The sequence below is a fragment of the Acinonyx jubatus genome, chromosome D4, assembly GCF_027475565.1.
Source record: "Acinonyx jubatus isolate Ajub_Pintada_27869175 chromosome D4, VMU_Ajub_asm_v1.0, whole genome shotgun sequence".
Taxonomy (NCBI): domain Eukaryota; kingdom Metazoa; phylum Chordata; class Mammalia; order Carnivora; family Felidae; genus Acinonyx; species Acinonyx jubatus.
The window spans coordinates 64,031,602-64,056,372 of record NC_069391.1 but is presented as its reverse complement, the minus strand read 5'-3'; the positions used below and the strand labels follow the sequence as shown (position 1 = coordinate 64,056,372).

General features: G+C 39.6%; 1 protein-coding gene across 5 annotated transcripts in view; it reads right to left on the bottom strand.

Moving 5' to 3' along the window:
• The window catches only part of FANCC (FA complementation group C), a 265,807-nt gene extending 242,146 nt beyond the window's left edge, over positions 1-23,661 (bottom strand). For 2 of the 5 annotated variants that reach the window (XM_027048217.2, XM_027048220.2), the window contains exon 1: positions 23,439-23,656. The gene's annotated coding sequence lies outside the window, so the exon portion shown is untranslated. Of the gene's footprint in view, positions 1-14,362; positions 23,201-23,438 lie in introns of those variants that run through there. The other 3 variants (XM_027048221.2, XM_027048218.2, XM_053205173.1) reach the window with 3 other exon arrangements.
• Between the last annotated feature and the right edge of the window lie 1,110 nt (positions 23,662-24,771).

Here is a 24,771-nt window from a genome sequence, read left to right as displayed (position 1 = left end):
AATGAGTTTGGTATCTCTCTATAGCTACAAATTTAGTCAGAATAAAGTTTTGTTTTGGATTAACATTGTACAACAAATGCATCATAGACCTTAAGAAGTTTTATGGTATTGGTTACAGAAGGATAGGACAGAAACTTCCATTCATATACAAACATTTAGAAAATGATTCAATTTGTGTTTGTGGAATTCAAATTTTGTTTGGGGAGAAAATATGCATATCAAACACACTGTGGATCTAATTTACTTGCTGGTATTCACAGGGTCTCAGGGCAAGTTACCAAGCAGAAACTGGTTGGGCAGTATTCAAAAAACTACATTTCTTCTAATACCTTTATTTACACAGTAGAAAGATGCAACAAAAAAAGTCTGCCAAAGACTTGGCTCAAGAATATTCCAATAGGGTGCATCAGCAATCCTTGGCCATGGGGCTGCTGATGCAATGAGAAGAGCACCAGACCAGAGTCAGTTTCTGGGGGTAATGATCAACAGCTTTACCACTAACCTCAGTTTCCTTCTCTGTAAACATTTCAAAGAGAAGTTATTATTGAAGGTGAATGTTTTCTGCTAAAATAAGTTGAGTATGGGTAACCAGAAATGCTCGGCTCCTTTAGAAACTGAAAAGGTTATCATGCTGTAATAACTAAGACATATTCAAAAATTACAAAAACAGAAGTAACCCCAGAAGTTCTTCAGCACTATCCTCTTTTTGGGCCTTCTCTCAGGAACTTCTAATCCTGGTCCAAATTAATTTTTTTGAAAAGCCTCCACTCTATTTTCTTCTTTTTTTAATGCTTCTCTTACCTTGGCACATGTGGTTACTATCAGAATCAAATACAATCTGTATGAGAATAATTTGGAAAGTGCAAAACACATTGAACAGGGCTTATGACCAAAGTACTACTACAAATGAACCAAGAAACCAAAAGAAATTTTAAAAAAAAATCCATGCTTATAAAATCAATTAATTTTTTTAAAAACCAATAGGGCAAAAGCTCTGATTTCTGAAGGATATATAGCATATTATTGTTCAGGAATAATAAAGTTTCTACAGTATGAACTTTGAACTTACCAGAGAACAAAGATTATTGTAGCAATTTCCACAGTAAGTATGATAAATTTGTTCAGAATTACCCATTTCCCCCCCTAGGTATTACTTTGACAACTGAATGCATTTCAAAATGATTCAAGTGTTACTAAATTACTTCAGACAAAGGTCATAAATTAAAATAACCAGAATGGGTAAGTTAAATGAGTATAGCAATCAGATGGGCTTGAGGCTACTGGAAGACAAGAGCACCATCCAAAGAAGATAGCCAGAACTTAGCTCCTACCAGCTGCTGCCAAGAGAAGTCAGATGTAGTTGCCAGACTGCCTTAATAGAAACCCAGAAAATACGGATTTTAAAGGTGAAATTGCTTAGTGTTTAAGTGTTTGTAAATGACTCAAAAAATCTTAAACATCAAGCAAGCCACATAAAACTTAAATGCAAAGCAGATACGCTCTCTGCCTTATCATCTCCACCATGTTTTATATGGATTTACTTAAAATACCATTACAAGGTAGACACGAACTTTGGTGACTTTTTTTTTTATTATTATTATTTTTATGAGCAGCATGTGCAAGAGAGGCAGAGGGAGAGAGAGAAAATCTCAAGCAGGCTCCATGCTCAGCACAGGACTTGACACGGTGCTCGATCCCACCACCTGGATCATGACCTGAGATGAAATCAAGAGTCAGATGCTAAACTGACAGAGCCACCCAGGCACCCCTGGTGACTTTTTTTTTAATGCTTCAATCATACTATGACTTATGTTAATATATTCCACAAGGTTCGCTTTTTTTTTTCCTTGAAGTAAAATTGGTATGTAATGTTATATTAGCTTCAGTTATACAACATGATTTGCTATTTGTATACACTACAAAGTGATCACCACAGTAAATCTAGCTACCATCCACCACCATAAAATTGCCCTGTTCACCCATTTCATCCACCCCACCACCGTCTTCCCCTCTAATAACCACCAATTTTCCATATCTATGAGGTTTTTGTTTCATTTTTTTGGATTCCATATATAAATGGAATCATGTACTTGTCTTTCTCTGACTTATTTCACTTAGCATAATACCCTCAGATCCATCGATGTTGCTGCAAATGGCACAATTTCATTCTTTTTTATGGCCAAGTAGTATTCCATTGTATATATACCACATATTCTTTATTCATTTACCTATTGATGAATATTTTAGTTGTTTCCATATTTTGACTACTGTAAATAAGAACTACAATGAACACAGGGGTACAATATATTTCTGATAGTGTTTTCATTTTCTTCAGATAATAGATCATATGGCAGTTCTATTTCCAATTTTGTAAGGAACTTCCATACTATTTTCCTTAGTGGATGCACCAATGTATATTCCCAACAGCAGTGCATAAGGGTTCTCTTTCTCCACATCCTCAAAAACTTTTTTTGATAGTAGCCATTCTAACAAGTGTGAAGTAATATATCACTGTGGTTTTGATCTGCATTTCACTGATTAGTGATGTAGAACATCTTTTCACGTGCCTGCTGGTCTTCTTTGGAAATATGTCTATTCAGATACTCTACGCATTTTTTAATCAGAATGTATGGCTTTTTTGCTATTGACTTGCTTGAGTTATTTATTTTAAATGTTATCCCCTTATCAGATGGATGATTTGCAAATATTTTCTCCCATTCAGTAGACTGTCTTTTCATTTTGTTGATGGTTTTCTTTGCTGTGCAGAAGCTCTTTTAGTTTGATGTAGTCCCATTTGTTTATTTTTGTTTTTGAAATCAAATCTAAAAATTAAATGTTAAGACCAATGTCAAGGATCTTACCACCTATGTTTTCTTCTAGGAGTTTTATGGTTTCAGATCTTACATTCAAGTCTTTAAACTATTTTGAGTTCATTTTTATGTATGGTACAGGATAGGGGTCTAGTTTCATTCTTTTGCATGTGGCTGTCCATTTCCAAAACAATTTACTGAAAAGACTTACCCAGTTGCAACTCTTGGCTCCTTTTCAGAAATTAATTCACCATATATGTGTAAATTTATATTCTATCCCATCAATGACTGATTTTATGCTAATAACATACTGTTTTAATTACTATAGCTTTGTAGTATAGTTTGAAATCAGAAAGCATGATACCTCTAACTTTGTTCTTCTAAGATTGATTTAGCTATTCAGGGTCTTTTGAGGCCCATACACATCTTTAAATTATTTGTTCTATTTCTGTGAAAAATGCCATGGAAATTTTGATAGGGACTGCACTAAATCTGTAGATTACTTTGGGTTGTATGAACACTTTTAACAATATTAATTCTTCCAATGCATGATCATGGAATATCTTCCCATTATTTGTATGTTCTTCAATTTCTTTCATTGATATCTTATAGTCTACATTGTACAGATATTTCACCTTATTGAATTTTTTCACAGGTATTTCTTTTATTTGCAATTGTAAATGGGATTTCTTCTTTCTGCTACTTCATTATTAGTGTATAAAAACAACAGATTTCTGCATTTTAATTTTGTACTGTGAAATTTTACTGAATTCATTTACTGGTTCTAACAGGTTTTTTTGGTGAACCTTTAGGGTTTTCTATACAGTGTCACAGCACCTGCAAACAGTGACATTTTACTTAACTTCTTTCCAACTTAGATGTCTTTTAGTTCTTTTTCTTGCCTAATTGCTGTGGCTATGACTTCTATTCTATGTTGAATAAAAGTGGCAAGAGTGGGAATCTTTGTCTTTGCTCCTGATCTTAGAGGAAAAACTTTCAGCTTTTCACTGTTGAGTATGACGTTAGCTGTGAGTTTGTCATATATGGCATTATTTATGTTGAGGTACATACCACCTTCTATTCCCACTTTGTTGAGAGTTTATCATAAATGGACGTTGAATTTTGTCAAGTCCTTTTTCTGCATGTATTGAAATGATCATCTGATTTTTATCCTTCATTTTGTTAACACGGTGTATCAAATTGATTGACTTATGGCCACTGAACCACCCTTGCACCCCTGGAATAAAGCTCCTTTGATCATGGTGTATGATCCTTTTTCAATTTGGTTTGCTAACATTTGTTGAGAATTTTTAATGTAAGTTCATCACAAATATTAACCTAGGATTTTCTTTTTATCTTGTTTTTGTCTGGTTTTAATATCAACGTAGTGATGGCCTTATAAAATGAGTTTGGTCTTATTTCCACCAGAACTAAGCACTCTATGATCAGTAGACTTGGTGCATGTCAGCAGTGGGGGCTGTGTTGGTCCTCTGGGGCAGAGGCCAGCTGCACTGGCTCACACAGTCAGACTTGCCCTAGCAGGGTGCAGGAGGGTGGGGTTTGGTGTAAGAGGCTGCAGCCTCCACTGGGGGCACTATGTTGCTCACTGAAGTCCAGCTGCGCTGGTGCAGGAAGGGAAGATGGCATCACCCCACTCTCTTATCCTTAGGGAGGGTAGCTTGCACCTGCCACTGTTCAGGGAGTCCAGACAAGCAAATGATCTCTCCTTCTGTGTCCCAGACTTCCATCAGAACCCTGCCCTCAACCCTTCTGTGCCTGAGCCACTGACACACACACAGCCACAGCTCTCCTGTGTTTTATCTCTGGTGTGCAGCCAGGATTCAAAACTCCAAATCTTAAAGGAGTTAAAGGCAGACTGCTGCCCCCCTCCAGAAGAGAGCCTTGCAGCACTGTGCTTAGCACCATTCTGTCCCAGAAAAGTAGTCACACAGCCACAGAGCTGCCTGGAGTTTACGGTGAATGACAACAGAAAGCTGCAACCAGATTATCTGCCCTCTACATGTGCCTCTGTCCCTTGCTGTTGAACGGCTGCTCAAAGGCACCAGCTGGGTCTGTAATCATTGGAGAGGAAATACATCCTCTTCCAAATGCACTCTGGGAAGGGGAACATTCTCTCCCAGTGCAACCCAGGGGACCCCAACACCATGCTATCTGCTGTCCACTCCCAGGGCTCTGCCCTTCTCCCGAGAAGCACAGCTCTCCACCCAGATTGACTTCAGCTAATGGTACAGACTTTCAAAACCTCCAAATTTGAGCTCCACCATTTGCAAAAACTTGTGATAGTTCCTTCTGATTCCCCAGTCAATGGTTTTGGGGGAGTGCTTCTCTTGTGTGAACCCAACATCCTGCTCTCTTCTCCCCTCTTCCTTTTCCTCTCCAGAAAAAAGGCTCCCTCCCTTCTGCAGTACTGAGGCTTTTCTTTCTCCCAATTCAAGTCTCCATACCTGTACCTGCCAAGTTTTCTCCCTCAAAACATGCAGATTGTTCTCTTAATCCTTCAACCAACTTCCTAGATGTTCAAAATGATTTGATGTTGATCTAGCTATTTTCAATGGATGAGGCAAGCCCAGGGTCGCCCTATTACTCCACCATCTAACTCCTCCCCTCATGAGATTGGAAACATTTTTCCAAATCTTCAATTTTTTGAGTCTGAGAAGGACAGGTATTAAATCTACTCTGAATATTTGGTAATTCACCAGTGAAGCTATCTGGTCCTGGGCCTTTGTTGGGAGTGCTTTGTTTAGAGATTCAATCTCCTTACTAATAATAAATTTATTCAGATTTTTAATTTTTTCATGATTCAGTCTTGGAAAATTATGTTGCTAGGAATTTATCCATTTCTTCTAGGTTGTCCAGGTTATTGGTACATAATTGTTCACAGCAGTCTTTTATGATCCTTTGTATTTCTGTGGTATTAACTGTAACTTCTCTTTCATTTCTGATTTTATCTATTTGAGCCCTCCATTTTTTCTTGGTGAGTCTAGCTAGGGTTTGGCGATTTGGTTTATCTTTTCAAAGAACTAGTTCTTGGGGCACCTGGGTAGCTCAGTCAAGTGTCCGACTCTTAATATCAGCTCAGGTTATGAACTCATGGTCATGGGATCAAGCTCCACGTTGTCAGGTTCCAGGCTGACAGTGTGAAGCCTGCTTGGGATTCTCTCTCTCCCTCTCTTTCTCTGCCCCTCCCCCATTTGCATGTGTGTGCACACTCTCTCAAACTTAAAAAAAAAAAAAAAAAAACAACCTAGGAGCACCTGGGTGGCTCAGTTGATTAAGCATCTGACTCTTGATCTTAGCTTAGGTCATGAACTCATGGTTCATGCGATCAAGCCCCTCATCAGGATCTGTGCTGACAACACAAAGCCTGCTTGGGATTCTCTCTCTCCCTCTCTCTCTCTCTGCCCCTCCCTCATTTGCATGTGTGTGCACACTCTCTCTCAAATAAACTTAAAAAAAAAAACAAACAACCTAGGAGCGCCTGGGTGGCTCAGTTGATTAAGCATCTGACTCTTGATCTTAGCTTAGGTCATGAACTCATGGTTCATGCGATCAAGCCCCTCATCAGGCTCTGTGCTGACAACACAAAGCCTGCTTGGGATTCTCTCTTTTTCTGTCTCTCTGTCCCTCCCCTCCTCACTCTTTCTCTCAATATAAATAAACTTTTAAAAAATGAACTCAAGTGGTTTAACTCGTCTTTAAAAAAAAAAAGAACTAGTTCTTAGTCTCACTGATATTTTCTATTTTTTTCTTTAGTCTCTATTTCATTTATCTCTGCTCTGATCTTTATTATTTCATCCTTTCAACTAACTTTGGGTGTTGTTAGGGCTTAACTTTTACTCTTCTTTCTCAAATTCCTTTAAGTGAAAAGTTAGATTGTTTGATATTTTTCTGTTTCTTGAGGTAGGCCTGTAAATAAGTTTCCCTTTTTAAACCACTTTTGTGGGGCACCTGGGTGGCTCAGTCAGTTAAGCATCCACCTTCAGCTTAGGTCATGATCTCATGGTTCGTGGGTTCGAGCCACACATTGGGTTCTCTGCTGACAGCATGGAGCCTGCTTCAGATCCTCTCTCTCCCTCTCTTTCTGCCCCTCCCTGCTTGTATGTGTTTGCTCGCTCGCTCTCAAAAATAAATAAAAGTTAAAAAATAAATAAAACTGCTTTTGCTGCATCCCATAGATTTTGCAATGTTCTATTTCTGTTTTTATTTGTTCCAAGGTATTTTCTAATTTCCCTTTAGATTTCTTTGTTGAGCTAATGGTTGTTCAGTAGCAGACTGTTTAATCTTCACATTTTGGTATGGTTTCCAATTTTTTTCTTGTAACTTATTTCTAGTTTTATACTACCGTGGTCAGAAAAGATGCTTGACAGGATTCCAATCTTCCTAAATTTTGAGATTTGTTTTGTGGCCTAAAATGTGACCTATCTTGAGAATGTTCCATGTGCACTGGAGAAAAATGTGTTTTCTGTTGCTTTGGATAGAATGTTCTGTATATATGTATTATGTTCATCTGATCTAATGGGTCATTTAAGCCCAATGTTTTCTTCCTGGTTTTTTTAGGGGAGCTGGATAATCTATGCATGGATATAAGTAGGCCATTAAAGTTCCCTACTATTAATGCATTGCTGTCCATTTCTCCCCTGAAGTCTATTAATATTTGCTCAGCTCAACTCCTATGTTGAGTACACAAATATTTATAAATGTTATATCTTCTTTTCTTTCTTAATGTTTTATTTATTTATTTTTGAGGGCAAGGGAGGGGCAGAGAGGGAGGGGGACTGAGGATCACAAGCAGGCTCTGTGCTGACAGCAGTGAGGCAGATGTGGGGCTCAAACTCACAAACTCATGAGATCATGACCTGAGTGGAAGTCAGATGCTTCACCAACTGAGCCACCACCAGGCACCCCAAATCTTCTTCTTAAATTGACTCCTTCATCACTATGCAATGCCCCTCTCTGTTTTTATTACAGTTTGTTTTTAAAATCTACTTTGTGTGATAGGAGTTTAGGTAAAATAGTTTCTTTTTGTTTGCATTTACATGGAATATCTTTGTCCATCCCTCTACTTTCAGTCTGTACATTTGTTTAGATGTGGAGTCTTTTGTAAGCAATATACATAGATGAGTCTTGTTGGTTTTTTTAATCCATTCAGCCACTCTATGCCTTTTGATTGGAGAATTTAATCCACCTATATTTAAGGTAACTATCAATAAGTATGCACTTATTGCCATTTTGTTAACTGCTTTCTGGCTGTTTTGTAATTCCTCTCTCTTCCTTCCTTCTTCTCTTGCTCTCTTCCCTTGTGGTTTGATGACTTTATTCATAGTATCATATTTACATTCATTTCTCATTATCTTTTGTACATATACTACAAGTTTTTGCTTTCTGGTTACCATGAAGTTCACATTAACAGCCTCTCTATGTACATATATTGATAGTATATTTTATGTTGGTAGCAACTTAAGTGTAAATGCTTTTTAAAACTCTCATTTTTACTACCTCTTCCAACATTTTATATTTTGATATCCTTTTTTACGTCTCTTTATTTTGTGTATCCAACATTTAATCATAATAAGAACTCTCAACAGTATAGGAAGGAAAGTTCTTCAACTTGATAAAGACCATTAATGAAAAATTTACATCTAACATCAGACCTATTGGTAAAAGATTAGATGCTTTCCCCTTTAAGATCAGAAACAAGTCAAGAATGTCTACTCTCCCCACTTCCATTCAGCAATGTACTGTAAGTTTTAAGGGGCAAAAAAAGCATCCAAACGTAAAGGAAAAAATAGAATTGCTTATATTGACAGATAACATGACAGTATATGTAGAAAATTCTAAGCAATTCACAAAAAACCCTGATTGAAGTAATAATCAAAGTTGCATGGTACAAGACCAATATATAAAAAACAATTTTATTTTCATATACTGGCAATGAGAAACCTAAAAATGGGATATGAAAAAAATTTTATACACAAAAGCATCAAAAAGGAAACACTATAAAATAAAGATAACAAAAGGACAAGACTTGTACAATGAAAATTACAAAACAATGCTCAAATAAATTAAAGATCTAAACAAATGAAAAGACATTCCATGTTCACATTACAATTTTATTTCTCCCTCAAAAGAGACCTACTGAGTCAATGCAATTTCTACTAAAATCCATCACGGCAGGCTTTTTTCAAAAAAAAAAAATGACAAGATGATACTAAAACTTGCATGGAAATGTAAGGAAATCGGAATAGCCAAAACAATTTGAAAAAGAATAAGAATACTAGACAGCTTCTACTCAATTTCAAACTTTACTATAAAGCTACCATAATTAAGACAGTGTGGTGCTGGTATAAGAATAGGTGTTCAGATCACTGAAACAAAAATGAGTCTAGGAATAATTTATGGCCAATTGAGTTTTGACAAAAGCAGGGAAAAGTCAGTATTTTTTTTTCCCAACAAAGCTGGCACAACTGCATATACACATACAAGAAAGAAGATGAATTTGGATCCGTATCTCATACCGCACACAAAAGTTCATGGAAACTGATCATAAACCTAAGATCAAAAAAAAGGAAAAAAAATTGATACATTGGACTTTCTCAAAATTAAAATTTATGTACTTCAAAAAATACCATGAAGAAAATGAAGACAAGCGGAAAGAATTATTTGCAAAACACATGTCTGATAATGGGCTTCTATTCAAAATATACAAAGAATGTTTACAATCCAATAATAAGGCAAACTACTGTGAAAATGTGTTAAGGAAACGCAAGTCAAAATCGGAACTGGGAAGTCATGAAGGGAGGGCTCTCACATACATATCATTCATTACAGCTTGCTTAGTCCAGCAAGAAAAATGAAGATTTCCTCTCTGCATAGCAATAAGCTGCAGGCACCCAACAGCAACCATTCTCCCCTGTGGCCAATGAGAGGCTGTCACCACTTCACTCACCTATAGCCAATTAGAGGCCATCAACATTTTGAACTCTCATTTTCTTCCAATGGACATTGTTCAAAACAACCCCTCCAACCTCTTTCCCTCTATAAAAGGATGCTCTCCTCCTTTGTTCTCAAGATTTGCCTATGGTTCATGAACATAGTTTTCTTGAGTTTCAATTCCTCTGCCATTACCAAATAAACTTGATTTTGCTGGTTATCGTTTATATTTTTCCTTTTAAAAAACTGACATTTCATGGTGTCAGAAGTGGGATTCAAAGGCAATGAACCCGCAAGGAACTAACAACCCCTAGTACTATGTGTGGCACCAATTTGTGCTTCTGTGAGTTGTCTTCTCCCTTTCAGTTTGATAAGTCTTCTCTGAGATTCAATCCTCTAAATTCTCTCAAGACGGTCCTCCTTCTGGGACCCTGGCCAGTTTTATGTTAAAAAAAACTACAGTCCCTCCTCTTGTGCATCCTTAACTAAGTGTAACAACTTGCCCAAAGATAACTTAGAACTCCAAACGTCATCATGGGGAATCTTCAACCACCCAAACTTGTATTTTTCAGAACCAAATTAGAAGACCATAGCTTTGAAATTAAACAGACTGAATGGGGTGCCTATTTTAATTGATACCTGGAGGCTTCCAAATGTATCCAAGATTCTAAAATCACCTTTTTACAAAATACCATTTCCAAATTAACTAAGGTAAGCACACAACTGAAAGAAAAGTCAAAAAAGTTTCTAAGGCCTCTTTTTCCCCCTCCCTTGTGCTCTTTGTCTCTGGTGACAGCTTCTTTCCCTTCTGCACTATCCCCACCTCCTTTATATCCTCGGCTTTCTCATTCTGATCCCCTCACTGAACTTTCCTTTTTCTCCAAACCTCTCCCCACAACCTTCTGCCCTGAACCTATTAAAACCTGCCCCTTTAAAATCAGATCTTGTGCCAATCCAAATGCTAAACCCTTAATTTCTTATGTTGCCTGGGCTAAAGTTGAACTACAAGCCATAGTCAAAGATTTTCCCAAAGTAACTGAGGATCCCCATAGATTTGCTGAGGAATTTAGTGCAGTTTTTCAAACTTATCAACCTGGTTTCTCTGGTTTGTATCAGCTAGTCCATATGCTTGTTAGCGAAGGCAAGGCCCAACACTGGATGAAAACTACCAAATGGAATGATTCCAAGAAGTCTACAATTACAACATGGGGACAAAGAAATCCTTGCTGCCTTATTATATAATCAGACTTGAGGAACTGCCAAGTGACTCCTTTTGGTAATTCTCAGGAACTTTCCCAAAGTGAGCTGACTGGAGTAAGACTCAGGCTTGTACCCAGAAGCCCAATGAGCCCATGCATGACTATTATATATTATGCCAGCTCCAAATTATCTTTAAAGAAAATTCTGGTCTTCCTTTGGATGTTGAGTTCACCTGGATAGCCTTTAACGCTATGTTCGTTAACAGGCTGAACTGGGATCTTTTTATTCTAATTAAAAGGATCAGGATGGAATGAAAAAGTATGTCTACTCCAGATTGAATTAATTTAGTAAACAAGGTCACCTACATCCTAGATGATTCAAATAAAAGGAAAAGCACAAAAACCTTTCATTTGAACCCCAACAAATGAAGTCTCCTAAACAAAACTAAAATCCTCCTGGTCTCTGCCATTATTGCAAAAAGCCAAAACATTGGAAGAAAGACTGCTATAAGCTCAAGTGCTCCAGGCACCTTCATTCAGCCCTCTAACGAGCCTTTCCAATGTCCTCCTAACCCCAGTGAAGGAACTCCAATGAACTTCAAGACTTTACCCAGTCCTTTCCTTTAGTTGACCTGGTGAAACCACTCTCCAGATTAGGAACCGATCTCTCTCTGTCCTTACTGATTCTAGAGCTACATTCCCAGTGCTCAACTCCACTACCATTAAACATCCTCTACCTCAGAGTACTAAAACAGTTCAAATAGTGGGAGTCTCTAATAAATCTCAATGGGTTCCTATCTCTAACCCTATCCCTTTTTGCTTAGGCATTTCAAGATACCCACCCTTTTCTCCTTGAAGTTTCTCTGACCCTATTCATTTATTGGGCCAACATTTCTTAGAAAAATATCATGCTGGGAGTTCTCTCCCAAAAGGGGGAAATAATTCTAGAATTTGATAACAGCAACCAAAATAGCCAACTAGATAAGTCAAATGATGCTTCAACATCTTATTTGCTCTGTCTCTGACACCAATATAGCTAATTCCAAGGACACTAATCATTTGTCCCTGATGGATCAGCTATCACCGTCCCTGTGGGCAAAACCCTCAACTGATAACTTGCAGAATCCACAGTGCCCCACCTGTTAAAGATCCAAACAGATTCCTCAAAAATTCTCCCCAGAATTAACCAGTACCCTGTAAATAAAGAGGCCCTTCATGTCATTAAGTCAATAGTAGATTTTAAGACCCAGGGCCTCATTATCCCCTGCAACACCATTTTACCTGTGAAGAAACCAAATGGCCACAGATGGAGGCTCATCAGACCTCTCAGTCATAAACAATATTGTCATTGCTTTGCCACTCTGTTGTCCCCAATTCACCTTAGTAACCTTCATCCGTACTGAGAACAAATTTTCTTTCATGACTGATTCATGTAGTGTTTTCTTCAGTATCCCAGTAGATTAAAACTAGTATCTTTTTGCCTTTACTTGGAAAGAACAGCAATTAACCTGGACAGTAATGCCCCAGGGTTTCATGGAAAGTGTTAGGGTCAGGCGTAGGCTAGGGTAAATGTAAGAGTCAAGAACTAAAATTTTAGCAGTCAAAGGCTTTATTGGGAACTAAGGTCTGGGGCGAGGTTCCCTGACTCAGAGGGGGAGTCGCGCCCCGTGTGGTGGGGTGGGGTTTTTAAGCTGCAGCGGTTCCGGGTTTAGGTCCGGGTGGGCCTTTTTCGCGTCAGGTCGTGCTGTCGCTGGGTGATTGGTTGACCTCCAATTCATTCTGGCGCACTATTCGGGGCTTTCCCGTTGGGTTGCGCTGGCGCTGGGTGATTGGTTGACCTTCAATTCATTCTGTTGCGCCGCTAGGGGCTTTTCATTGGGTTACACTGGCAACTGTGTTCCAAGGACATCCTAACAGAAAGCCCTTATTTCCTCACAAACTTTAAAGGCTGATCCAGATGATATCAAGTTCCCTGGATGCTCCACTTTAATATAATATGCAGATGACTTCTCTGCTCCACTTCCCAAGCCTCCTCACAAGATAGCATCCATTTGCTATAATTCCAAGCCAAAAAGGGATATGAAATCTCTTTAAAAAATTAGTTTGTTCAGGGGCACCTGGGTGACTCAATCGGTTAAGAGTCTGCCTTCAGCTCATGTCATGATCTCATGGTTTGTGGGTCTGAGCCCCACATTGGGCTCTCTGCTGTCCATACAGATCCCACTTTGGATCCTCTGTCCCCCTTGCTCTCTGCCCCTTCCCCACTTACGTGTGCTCGCTTTCTCTCTCCAAAATGAATAAAAACAAAAAAAAATTACAATTTGTTCAAACTCAAGTTTGATACTTAGGGTATCTAATCTTACAACAAAGACTGCATCTAGATCCAGACAGGCTTCATGGCATCCTAAACTTCTCAAAGCCCAAACAAAACCAATGTCCCCTGAGGTTTTCTCACAGTGGCAGGATATTGTTGCAGCTGGATCCCAAACTTTCCCCTTATGGCCTAACCTTAATAGACCTTGTTAAAAATGTATTAATCAATGAAGATTGAAATGACATGGCTTTTCAAATCTTAAAAGATCTGGTTTAATAACAACCCCCCCACCCTTAGACACCCCAATTATCAACGCCCTTTCTTTTTTGTATATGGAAAAGGGAATGCCCTTGAGGTACTCACCCAAGAGCATGGAGATCACCACCGACCCGCAGGATATTAGAGACAACAACTAAATCCCATAGCCCAGAGATATCTCCCCCTCCCCTTATAGCTATACCTGCTACTGTCCTTCCTGTAAAGCCACTGAAAGAATGATCATGGGATCCCCTTTAACCATCTCTGTGCCACATGCTGCCAAAGCCCTTCTTAACTCTCATCATACTCAGTATCTTTCATTAAGCCATTTCACTTCCTAGGACATTGCCCTGTTAAATGCCCCTTATGTCACTCTTGCTTGTTGTAATAACCTTAACTTGCTACTCTTCTCCCCTCCTCTACTTATGAAAGCCCCCACAACTGCTAAATACTGACAGATCACCTTCTGATCCATGTGATTATTTATTTACATAAAACTTCAGATGTTGATTTTTCATAGTTCACTGATGGTTCATATTGGAAAGATGAAAATAGTAAATATTGTGCTGGATATGCAATATTGACCTCTGAAATAATTGAAGCAGCACCTTTGCTTTTGGTTACTTCAGCCCAACAGACCAAATTATATGCACTCTTACCGGCCTATATCCTAGCCAAGGGCAAAATTGCAACATTTGCACTGCCATGCCTTTGGAGTGGCTCATGATTTTGGAATGTTACATAAACAACCTGGCTTTTTTTTACTTCCAGCAGAAATAACATTAAAAACAGCCCTTACTTTCAGTAATTATTGGATGCCATATTCTTACCTGCTGCTTTGGCTATTATTAAAGTCCAGGAGCATTCTAAGCTTCATTCATTGGAAGGTAAAGGAAATTGCTTCACTGACATTTCCACAAAAAAAATGCTGCCTTCAAAAGGTCCAAAAGTCAAACCTCTGTTACAGTCCACAGGAACTCACCTCCAGATAGTAGTCTGGAGAAACTAACTAGAGACACACAACAATCTCCACCAGAAAAGGAAAAACAATATTGACAAACAAATGGTTGTTGATATGATAAAAAGAGAAACATGTTCAGGACCAAATAAAAACCCAGTTCCACCAGAAATTCTTTAACTCTCATTTTTTATTCCCCTTTTTAAAGTACAATTAACATACAGTGTTTTATTAGTTTCAGGTACAATATAATACTTCAACACTTCTAGACATTATTAAGTATTCATCAAGAGAAGTTTACTCCTTTTTAAATGTTTATTTTTGAGACAGAGCACAAGTGGGGAAGGTGGAGAGAGAGAGAGGGAGGGACCAAGGATCACTGACAGCAGTGAGCCCAATGCGGGGCTCAAACTCATGAATTGCAAGATCATAACCTGAGCTGAAGTATGACACTCAACAGAGTCACCCAAGCACCACAAGTTTAAAACATACTCTTAATCTCGCTCTTTATTTCACCCACCCTCCATCCACCTCCCTCTGGAAACCACCAGTTTGTTCTCTGTACTTAGGAGTCTGTTTGTCTTTTTTTCTTTGTTCATTTGTTTTTGCTTCTTAAACTCCACATAAGAGTAAAATTATATGGTATGTCTTTTCTCTGCCTGACTTATTTCACTTAGCATTATACCCTCTAGGTACCCTCTAGGTACGTCCATGTTGTTGCAAATGGCAAGATCTCTTCTTTTTTATGGCTGAGTAATATTCCATTCTCTGTGTGTATGTATGCACACAAATACATCGTCTTCATCCATTCATCTATCAGTGGACACAGGGCTGCTTCCATATCTTGACTATTGTAAATAATGCTGCAATAAACATAGGGTGCATATATCTTTTCAAATTAGTATTCTCATTTTCTTTAGGTAAATAACAGTGGTGGGATTACTGGATCAAGTGATAATTCTATTTTTAATACTTTGAGGAAACTCCATACTGTTTTCCACAATGGTTACACCAATTTACATTCCCATCAACAGTGCATAAGGGTTCCTTTTTCTCCACATCCTCATCAACACTCGTTATTTCTCGTCTTTTTGATTTCAGCCATTCTGACAGGTTTGAGGTGCTATCACATGGTGGTTTTGACTTGCATTTCCTTGATGGTTGAGCATCTTTTCATGTATCTGTTGTCCATCTGTAGGTCTTCTTTGGAGGAATGTCTATTCAAGTCCTCTGCTCATTTTTTATTGGATTATTTTTGGTGTCGAGTTGTGTAAGTTCTGTATATATTTTGGATATTAACCCCTTACTGGATATGCCATTTGCAAATATGTTCTCCCATTCAGTAGGGTACCTTTTGTTTTGTTGATGCTTTCCTTCGCTGTACAAAAGCTGTTTATTTTGGCGTAGTCCCAATAGTTTACTTTTTTGTTTCCCTTGCCTCAGGAGACATACCTAGAAAAATGTTTCTATGGCCAATGTCAAAGAAATTACTGCCTGTTTTCTTCTAGGAATTTTATGGTTTCAGGTCTCACATTTAGGTCTTTAATCCATTTTGAGTTTGACTTTTTTAATGTTTATTTATTTTGAGAGAGTGCATGTGCATGGGCACACACAAGCAGGAGAGGGGCAGAGACAGCAAGAGAATCCCAAGCAGGCTCTGCGATGACAACACAAATGTGAGGCTCCAATCCCACAACCCTGTGACCATGACCTGAGCCAAAATCAACAGTCAGATATTTAACCAAATGAGCTACCCAGGTGCCCTCAATTTTTTTAGTTTATTTTTAAAGTTCCCATTATTGACCACTGTACATGCATTAAACAACTGGTCTATGGATAAAACGATAAGGTTTCTGAATACTAGTGGGCAAAATAGTAAGAAAACCACAAAAAATGTCTACTCTGATCATCCCACCTGCCCAAAATACAATCCAAGGAAACCTATCCTCACCGCTACTGGGTACTTTAAATTGCCTAATGGACCATTCGAGATTTGGAAAATTGGCTTTATTCAGCTACCCCCATCTCATGGATACAAATATGTCCTGGCAGTGATTCACTTCTTCCCACTGGGTCAAAGCCTTTCCTTGTAGACAAGCTACTTGCCTCTTCAGTAGCTAAAATCCTGCTTGGGGAAAAAAAAAATCATACCTACTGGAGAAACCCTTCTTAGCTCCATAGTGACCAAGAAATTCATTTTATTGGCGGATTATTATGGTGAGTCTTTGCTGTATGACCAGTTCTGTAGCATTTTCACTGTCACTTATCATCCTTCACTCATCCTCGGTCTTCAAGACTAGCTGAACAAATCAACAGCACTATCAAAACTCAATTGGCAAAATTTGTTGAAAACCTCCAAACACCCTGGCCAAAAGAACTGCCTTGGTCCATCCTAATCTCAGATCCACCCCCTTTGGAACCCACAAGTTTGCACCTTTGATATAATTATTGAGTACCCCATGCATCCAACTTCATTCTTTTTTGACCTACAGCTAATAAAAGAAGGTATATTTCAGGGGCGCCTGGGTGGCTCAGTCAGTTCAGCATCTGACTCTTGGTTTTGGCTCAGGTCATGATCTTGCAGTTCGTGGGCTGGAGCCCAGCATCGGGCTCCGTGCAGACAGTGCAGAGCCTGCTTGGTATTCTCTTTCTCTCCCTTTCTCTCTGCCCCTGTCCTGCTCATGCTCTCTCTCTCTTTCTCTCAAAATAAATAAATAAACTTAAAAAAAAAAAAAGGTATATTTCAGTATTGCAAAGGTCTCATTACATCCCTTGAAAGTAATCATGCGCTTATAGGGCAATGTTTTCATGGCACATTCCCAGGAAATGAAGACTCCAAGCACCACACCCTGTAACCTGAAGATTTCATCCATTGGAAAGGACGTCTTCAAAAAGACTCTCTTCGACCACACTGGAAAGGCATATTCCTGACCAATTCTTGTGCCATCAAAACTCCAGAGTTGACTCCTGGACCCATGTGTCTCATCTAAAGGAAGGCCCAAATGCTGACTAAACCTGCACACCAACAGTGACCTAAAATTAAAGATTTCCAGGAACTGAATCAAACAACAGCTGAAACAGTTTTCCCAAGATGATGAGGTTAGACCTGTATATTCTCCCCTTTCTGCTTTTTTCTCAATTTATTTTCTTCTTCTCTATGCTGGAGAGACAATGACCTTGTTTGCATTTTGTAGAGGTCACTTTTAGACAACAGACTTGAACAATGGAAACTTAATCAAGGCACAAGGGCCCACAGCAACCACCTGGCTAAATACAGACAGGCCCTTTAGGCCAACATAATATCCATAATACCCATAAGCCCTTACTGACCAATGGGATACTTACAATAAGGCACAGGTAATAAATTTGGGAAAATTCCATCTGCTCATACCTCCTCACCACCCCCCTTTAAAAACAGCCTGCATCCACTACCTCATAGCAGACAATCTCTCCTTTGCTATCCTGCCTGCCCGATGCTCCCTTGCAATGTATTCAATAAATGTCTCCTTTGTTATGCCTCAGGTGAATCTTTCCATTGCCTACACAGCCAGCTTCCACCCCATCGGGTGGCCCCACATTTTAGGGGCCCCATCCGATCATGTGAGACACACCACAAATTTCCCAATCCTTGGCCAAAGGAAGAAACATTTCTGTTAGATCTGTCCTCAGAAACCCTGATCTGTCCCTGACAGCTGTGAACCTTTAGTCTTCCCTGTAGCAAACTTCTCCCTCATCTCCAATGCCACCACCCCTTGGGAGATTTCTGAGTCAAACTTCTACAACCAGGTTTTCCTGTACCTTGCTTTTGACCTGTCCTAACTCTCAATGCAACTAATCATACCCATTCCATCTACACAGTTCCTCATTCTTACTACTACCTTAGGTCTACCTGCTGCAGCAAAATAACCCCCCTTTGTACAGCCTTCAAGAACCAAGTCCACAGAACAAGATGGTTTCTCCCTAATTATTCCCTAAACACCTCTGACCCTTGGTTCAAAAGGGCCAATTAAATAATCCCAATTAACATCATTATTAGTGATCAAACCCTAGCAGGATTATCATGTATGTATGTGTGTACATACATTACGTATGCACTACCTGGTTTTATCTTTCTCTGTGGTGAATCACTGGGCCTGTGAATGTTTAGACCACTGGGGGATTGTAAGACAATGCATACTGGGGGGGGGGGGGGGGTGGTTCTAACTGTCCCCAGCGACATCCACAATAAATCTAAAGTCTTTCAGGTTTTCCCCATTAAAACTTCATCACCACATTAAAAGATAATTCCCAGGAGGCATATGTGACTCTGGATTTGCCTCCATCAGAACGGCTGTTACCCGTTTTGTGGACTTTCACCACAACGAACAAATGATTAGAAATCTCCCTCTGGAATTGGGAAAACTTGCCAACCCCAGCCCTAAGGCAATAGCAGCCCAACAACACTTAACTCACTGGCTAAAGTACAAGTATACCTCATTTAATTGTGCTTCACTATTAATGTGCTTCACAAATATTATATTCTTTTATTACAAACTGAAGGTCTGTGGCAACCCTTTGTCAAACAAGTCAATCAGTGCCATTTTTTTCAACAGCATTTGCTCATTTTGCGTCTCTGTGTCACATTCTAGTAATATGCTACTTCATGCTCTTTCATTATTATATTTGTTACAATGATCTGTGATCAGTTATTACAACTTGCTGAAAGTTCAGATGGTTAGCTGTTTTTTAGCAATAAAGTACTTTTTAATTAAGATATATATTTTTTTAGACATAATGCTATCGTACACGTAATAGACTACAGTACAATATAAACATATTTATATGCACTGGGAAACCAAAACATCCATCTGACTCACCTTATTGCAATATTTATTTTACTGTAATATTCACTTTATTGCAGTGTTCTGGAACTGAACCCACAATATCTTCAAGATATGCATATAGCCTTTGATTACCTACTTGCCAAACGAAGCATTTATACAATAGCAAACACCACCTGTTGCACATGGACAAACCCTCCAAAGTAGAAACCCAATCACATAAAATTAGGGAACAAGCACACTGACTACAATAAATTCCACCTGAAGATCTAGGTAGGGTCCTTTGCTCCTTTTAGCTTATAACCTTGAATGGTTACAGATTTCGGATGTAAAATACCTGAGAGTTCCCCCTCCCACTGTTTGTTACTCAAACGTGGCTTCCATGATTTCCAATCTGTGCACTTCCCTCTGATGTGGGACATGACATTCAGGAAGTGTCCTTCCTGACACTGAAAGACAAAAACAATTCTAACGAGGAACAGATGACCCAACTCTTGATTGGTGAAGAGTTGATTGGAAGAAAAGTGTGAAAATATGATAAGGAACCCTAACTGAAAACTGGAGTTTGGAAACCATGAAGAGATGACTAATACACATATCATTCATCCCAACTTGCATACTCCCAGCAGGAAGAAGGAAGGTTTCCTTTCTGCCCAGCAACAGCAAGCTGCCCTCACCTACAACCAATTAGAAGCCACCACCACTTCAAATTCTCATTTTCTTCCAATGAACTTTTGTTCAAAACAGACCCTCTCAAACTCCTTTCCTTTATAAAAGGACACTCTCCTGCTTTGTTCTCAGGACTCACCTAAGGTTCACCATAGTTTGCTTGTCCAGAATTGCAATTCCTCTGCTGTTCCTGAGTAAACCTGATTTTGCTGCCTGAATCACCTTTTACTTCTTAAACCTTTTACTTTTAAAAGGCTGACATACCCAATTAAAAAATGGACAAAATGTTTCGACATTTCAAAAGTGACCTAGAAATTGCTAATAAGTACATGAAAATATAGTCAACATCGTTTGCCAATAGGGAAGTGCAAATTAAAACCACAATGATACTACTTTCACACCCACTGGGATGGCTATTTAAAGAGACACAATTAACAAATGAAGTCGTGGAAAAATTAAAACCCCCATACACTGCTGGTGGGAATATAATATGGTATAGCCACATTGGAAAAGTCTGACACTTTCTTAAAAAGTTAAACATGAACTTATTATACAACTCAGCAATTCCACTCATAAACACCCCCCAAAAATAATAAAAGCATACGTCCAAAGACTTACATATGAATACTGACAGCGCATTATTCATAACCAAAAAGTAGAAGCAACTCAAGTGTCCATCAACTGATGAACAGATAAACAAAATGTGGTAGAGACATACAATGGGATATTATTCAGCAATAAACAGGAGCAAACTATCGATACATGCTACAAAATGAATGAATCTCAAAAACATCATGCTAAGTGAAAGAAACCAAAAGACAGCACTTTTATGAATCTATTTATATGAAATGCCCCCAAAAGGCTAATCTATAGAGACAAGAAAGCAAATCAATGGTTGCCTGAGGCTGAAAGCCAGAGTTAGGATTGACTATGAATTTGCACATGCAAAGCTGTTAGGGTGATGCAAATGTTCTAAAAATGAACTGTACTAATTACTGCACAATTCTAAAAATCTACTAAATTTACCAAAAACCACTGAATTCTTTAGAAAACAGAGTATACATAGTATACAGTTTCAAAAAAGGTAATGTCCTTTAAAACTCTGCCTTCCTATAACTAGAGAAAGGTACCAAGATTATAGATGTTCCTGTATCACTGATCTTAACAGAGAAATTTCTACACGCTCAGCAGGACTTATGAAGAGTCTAAGAGAATGGACCAGAAAACTTGCAAGGTCTCTTCCAGAGCACAAAAAAATAATAATAATTGATATTTAGAAAATAAAATGCTCAAGACTTGTAGAGTTATCTAACTTTTCTGATGAATTTTTAAGTTTTTTTCTTCTCAATTTCTACTACATTTTTATTAAAACACTGCAAACTCAATGTACTTCTCCCATAGGTGTTCTTTCATATTAAAATCAGTCATTCAGGGGCGCCTGGGTGGTTCAGTTGGTTAAGTGTCCCACTCTAAGTTTCGGCTCACATGATATCAGGGTTTGTGAGTTCAAGCCCACATCCAGCTCCATGCTGCCAGTGCTTGGCATTCTATCTCCCTCTCTCTCAGTCCCTTCCTTATTTGCACTCTCTTTCTCTCAAAATAAATAAAATTGAAAAAGAAAAAGTCAGTCAGTCAGGATCCATAAACAAGAACAGAGAATATTCATACCCCAGACTAAAATTTTACAAATCCATTTGGTACTGATTTCCAGCCTGATTTGAAGCTCCACCACTACCAACTTGGAACTGCCACGCCATGTGAGATTTCTCTGGCGCTCTCTGTGGCCTAGGTAATCAATCCAACTTTCTACTGGCCAGGCTGGCCTCCTTGTAGCTGGTTTTCATAAATACAAAATTTGTATAATTGTTACTGGAACTACTTGCTGAAATATGGAACTGGTTTAAAATACCATTTATTTTAAAATGTACATGCACAGTTTCACATACATGCAGCAACACATCTTCCACACCCAGCCAATCAATCAAGTTAATGCTTTTTATTAGAGAACAAAAAATTCCAATATAGAGTTTGCCTTTCTTTTCTGGACTTCTGGTAAATGTTTTTCAAGAAAACAAGAATAGGACTGAATAATGAAAAAATGAATTAAAGTGTAATATATACTAAAGTATAATTAGTCCAATTCTAAAGAAGCAGGACCTAACTTTTACAGGAAAAGGCCTCTGATAAAACTAGGAAAAGCAAATTGTTTTGAAGTGGTCTTTCTTGTATACGCATATGAATGCTTATTTCCATGTGAATCTGGCACAGCCCATTATTTTGAAACATCAATTTAAGTTTAATGGATAAAGTCACAATGAACATGTTTTCTATATGTTTATGTAATAAATGATCCCAACACATGGTATGAATTCTACCATTTGTAACAACCTTTCCTCCCCTCCTGAAGAGGATAGTGAGAAAAGGTTCTGAGCTGCACATCACTGAGGGTGAGTGACATCCATAAATAGCTGAAGTTGGGTGGCCCAAAAGTGCCCTGCTCATGTGATAAATGGTAAGTCAATCATATCACAGTTAAGATGCACTAAATGGGACAGAAGTTACAAGTGAAAGCTGGAGCACGAGAGTTTCAGATTAGGACAAAATCACTGGCACATGGAGGTCTCTGCTGGAAAATTCCTCGGCCTCTTTCAAAATTCTGGTCCCAAATTTGTCATGTTTCAAAAACTCCTAATCTTTTGCCATCCAAACCTTTAGCCCATACACGATGACCACAGAGGGTTCACGGTTGTAAAAGCGCCCACGTTAATGCAAAAAAGCAAGCCAACAAACAACAACCCCCCAAAATATCAGGGCTTTGGACGTGATTTGGCCTGGCGGTCAAAGAAAGAAAGTTGCAAGGAGACAATCACCCATGAGAACCTTTCTGCCCTTCAGCGACAAAAGACCTGGAAGGCAAGAGGGGTAACAGGCTCGCCCCCTCCCAACGCCCTAGAGGCAGGGCGACGGAGAGCAAGCGGCCAGCTATAGAGGGTGATGGGGTAGAAGACGAGAGCTTTTCACAGCTCCCACGGATCCAGGGCGAAGAAATTCGCCTTTGCTCCTCTCCTTTTAAGTAGACATAGCTGCCAGCACTCAATGAACCAAAAGAACCAAAGCGCCAATTCCCAGCTCTCACCGTTCCGGGGGGCTCTCTTCCGCGTGACCCCTACGCCGGGCCCACCCCCAGGCCTGCCCACTCTTTGGCCACGCCCCTCGCCCGCCGCTCCGCCCCTCCGCGGGCTCGCGCCACATCAAGCCCCTACCCACCTCCTCCCCTCAGCCCCTGTACACGGCCGGGGCGCAGCTTACCTAACTAGATGCGCAAAGCGCGGCGAACGTTCTCGCGAGTCTTCCCTCCCTACCCTCCCCCTACCCTACCTCCACCCTTCGGCTGACGTGTCGGCCAGACCCCCGAGGGAATCAGCCGTCTTTGCTCTCGTTCTGCGGCCTCTCGCTTACCGGGTGGTCTGCGCCAGCCAGAGCTGCTTCAGCAGTTTGGGCAGTGGCAGAAAGGACGCCTCCGCCCGGGTTCTGTGGCTTGCAAGTTTGGCTTTGCCCCGTACTGGTTTTTTGTTTTGTTTGACTTTTTTGGAATTTTCCCGCGGTCGCTCGGCAGTGGAGCCGCGCGCACGCGCCCTTCACCGCAGTGCACTCTGGGGCCTGGCGAGCGGTGCCGCGCGCCCCCGCGGCATCGCGGGAAAATTGCAACGAATCTCGCGCTTGTGGGGGCGGGGCGGGGGCAGCCCCGGCTCGGCCGGAAGTTAGCCGGGCGCTCTGCAGGACCTGTGGGGGAAGCAGCGGATGTCTTAGTTTTTGCGGGGTCGCTGCTGGGTTCACGGCCGAGAACCAGACGGCAGGAAGGACCCGGGGAGGAAAATCTTGGTGTTATTAATCAGGTTGCTGCCCAGGTATTGCAAGACTCAGCCCAAAATGCGGAAGACGTAAAATGGGAATCGTTTTTTTAAAAGAAAAACTGAGTCTTTGTCCAGGGATAAAACCTCTAAACACGGACTAGAATATGGTTTGCTAGCTGTGGTCATACAGAACTAAGGAATCTCTGGGGGGCGTTAATAATCTTACCCATCCCCTCCCAATCAATTCCATACAGTGTGTTTCGGTTTCAGATCAGTTCAACGAAACCACTTAAATAAAAACATTTTCGGTAAACTTCCATTCCTCTTAATGTTACCTCGTCTTGGTGAATTTTTTTCTTTTTATTCTTTAACTTAGCAGTGTATGGAGGTTTCTCATAGGTGTTTAAATTGTAAAAAATAATCAGGGATCTAACCTTAAGCTTTATATATTTTTTTTAAATCAGTGCTTTCTAATCTTAAAACTACAATTTAATAGTTGCTTTCAAAATAACTTACTGCAAAGCAGTGTATGCATGTAATGAAAATACTCAAGCACTTCTAGCCTTCTATGATGAAGGAATACCCATTTTACCTAAGAATAAATTGAATACAGGGATTAGGTAATTTATCAAGTTTACACAAATTGTAAGTGACAAAGTTAGCCTGTAGGTTAGTGGTAGTGATGTGGGAAACAAAAGCAGAAGGAAATGGTAGATAAAATTAAATTTATTTATAACCTGCAGCTCTGACAAATACTTGAGGCAGGCAGAGCGAAGTGTTTCTCCAGGAACTCCCTACTCTCTTAATGCTTTGCTAGAGGGAAGAACAACCTTGGCTTGGCAATAAGCTAGGCCTCCAGTATCCTGTGAGTCCTCTTTAGCATATGAAAATCTCATTGGAAAGTTCCCCTTGACTTTACCTCCCCAACTCCTAAATAT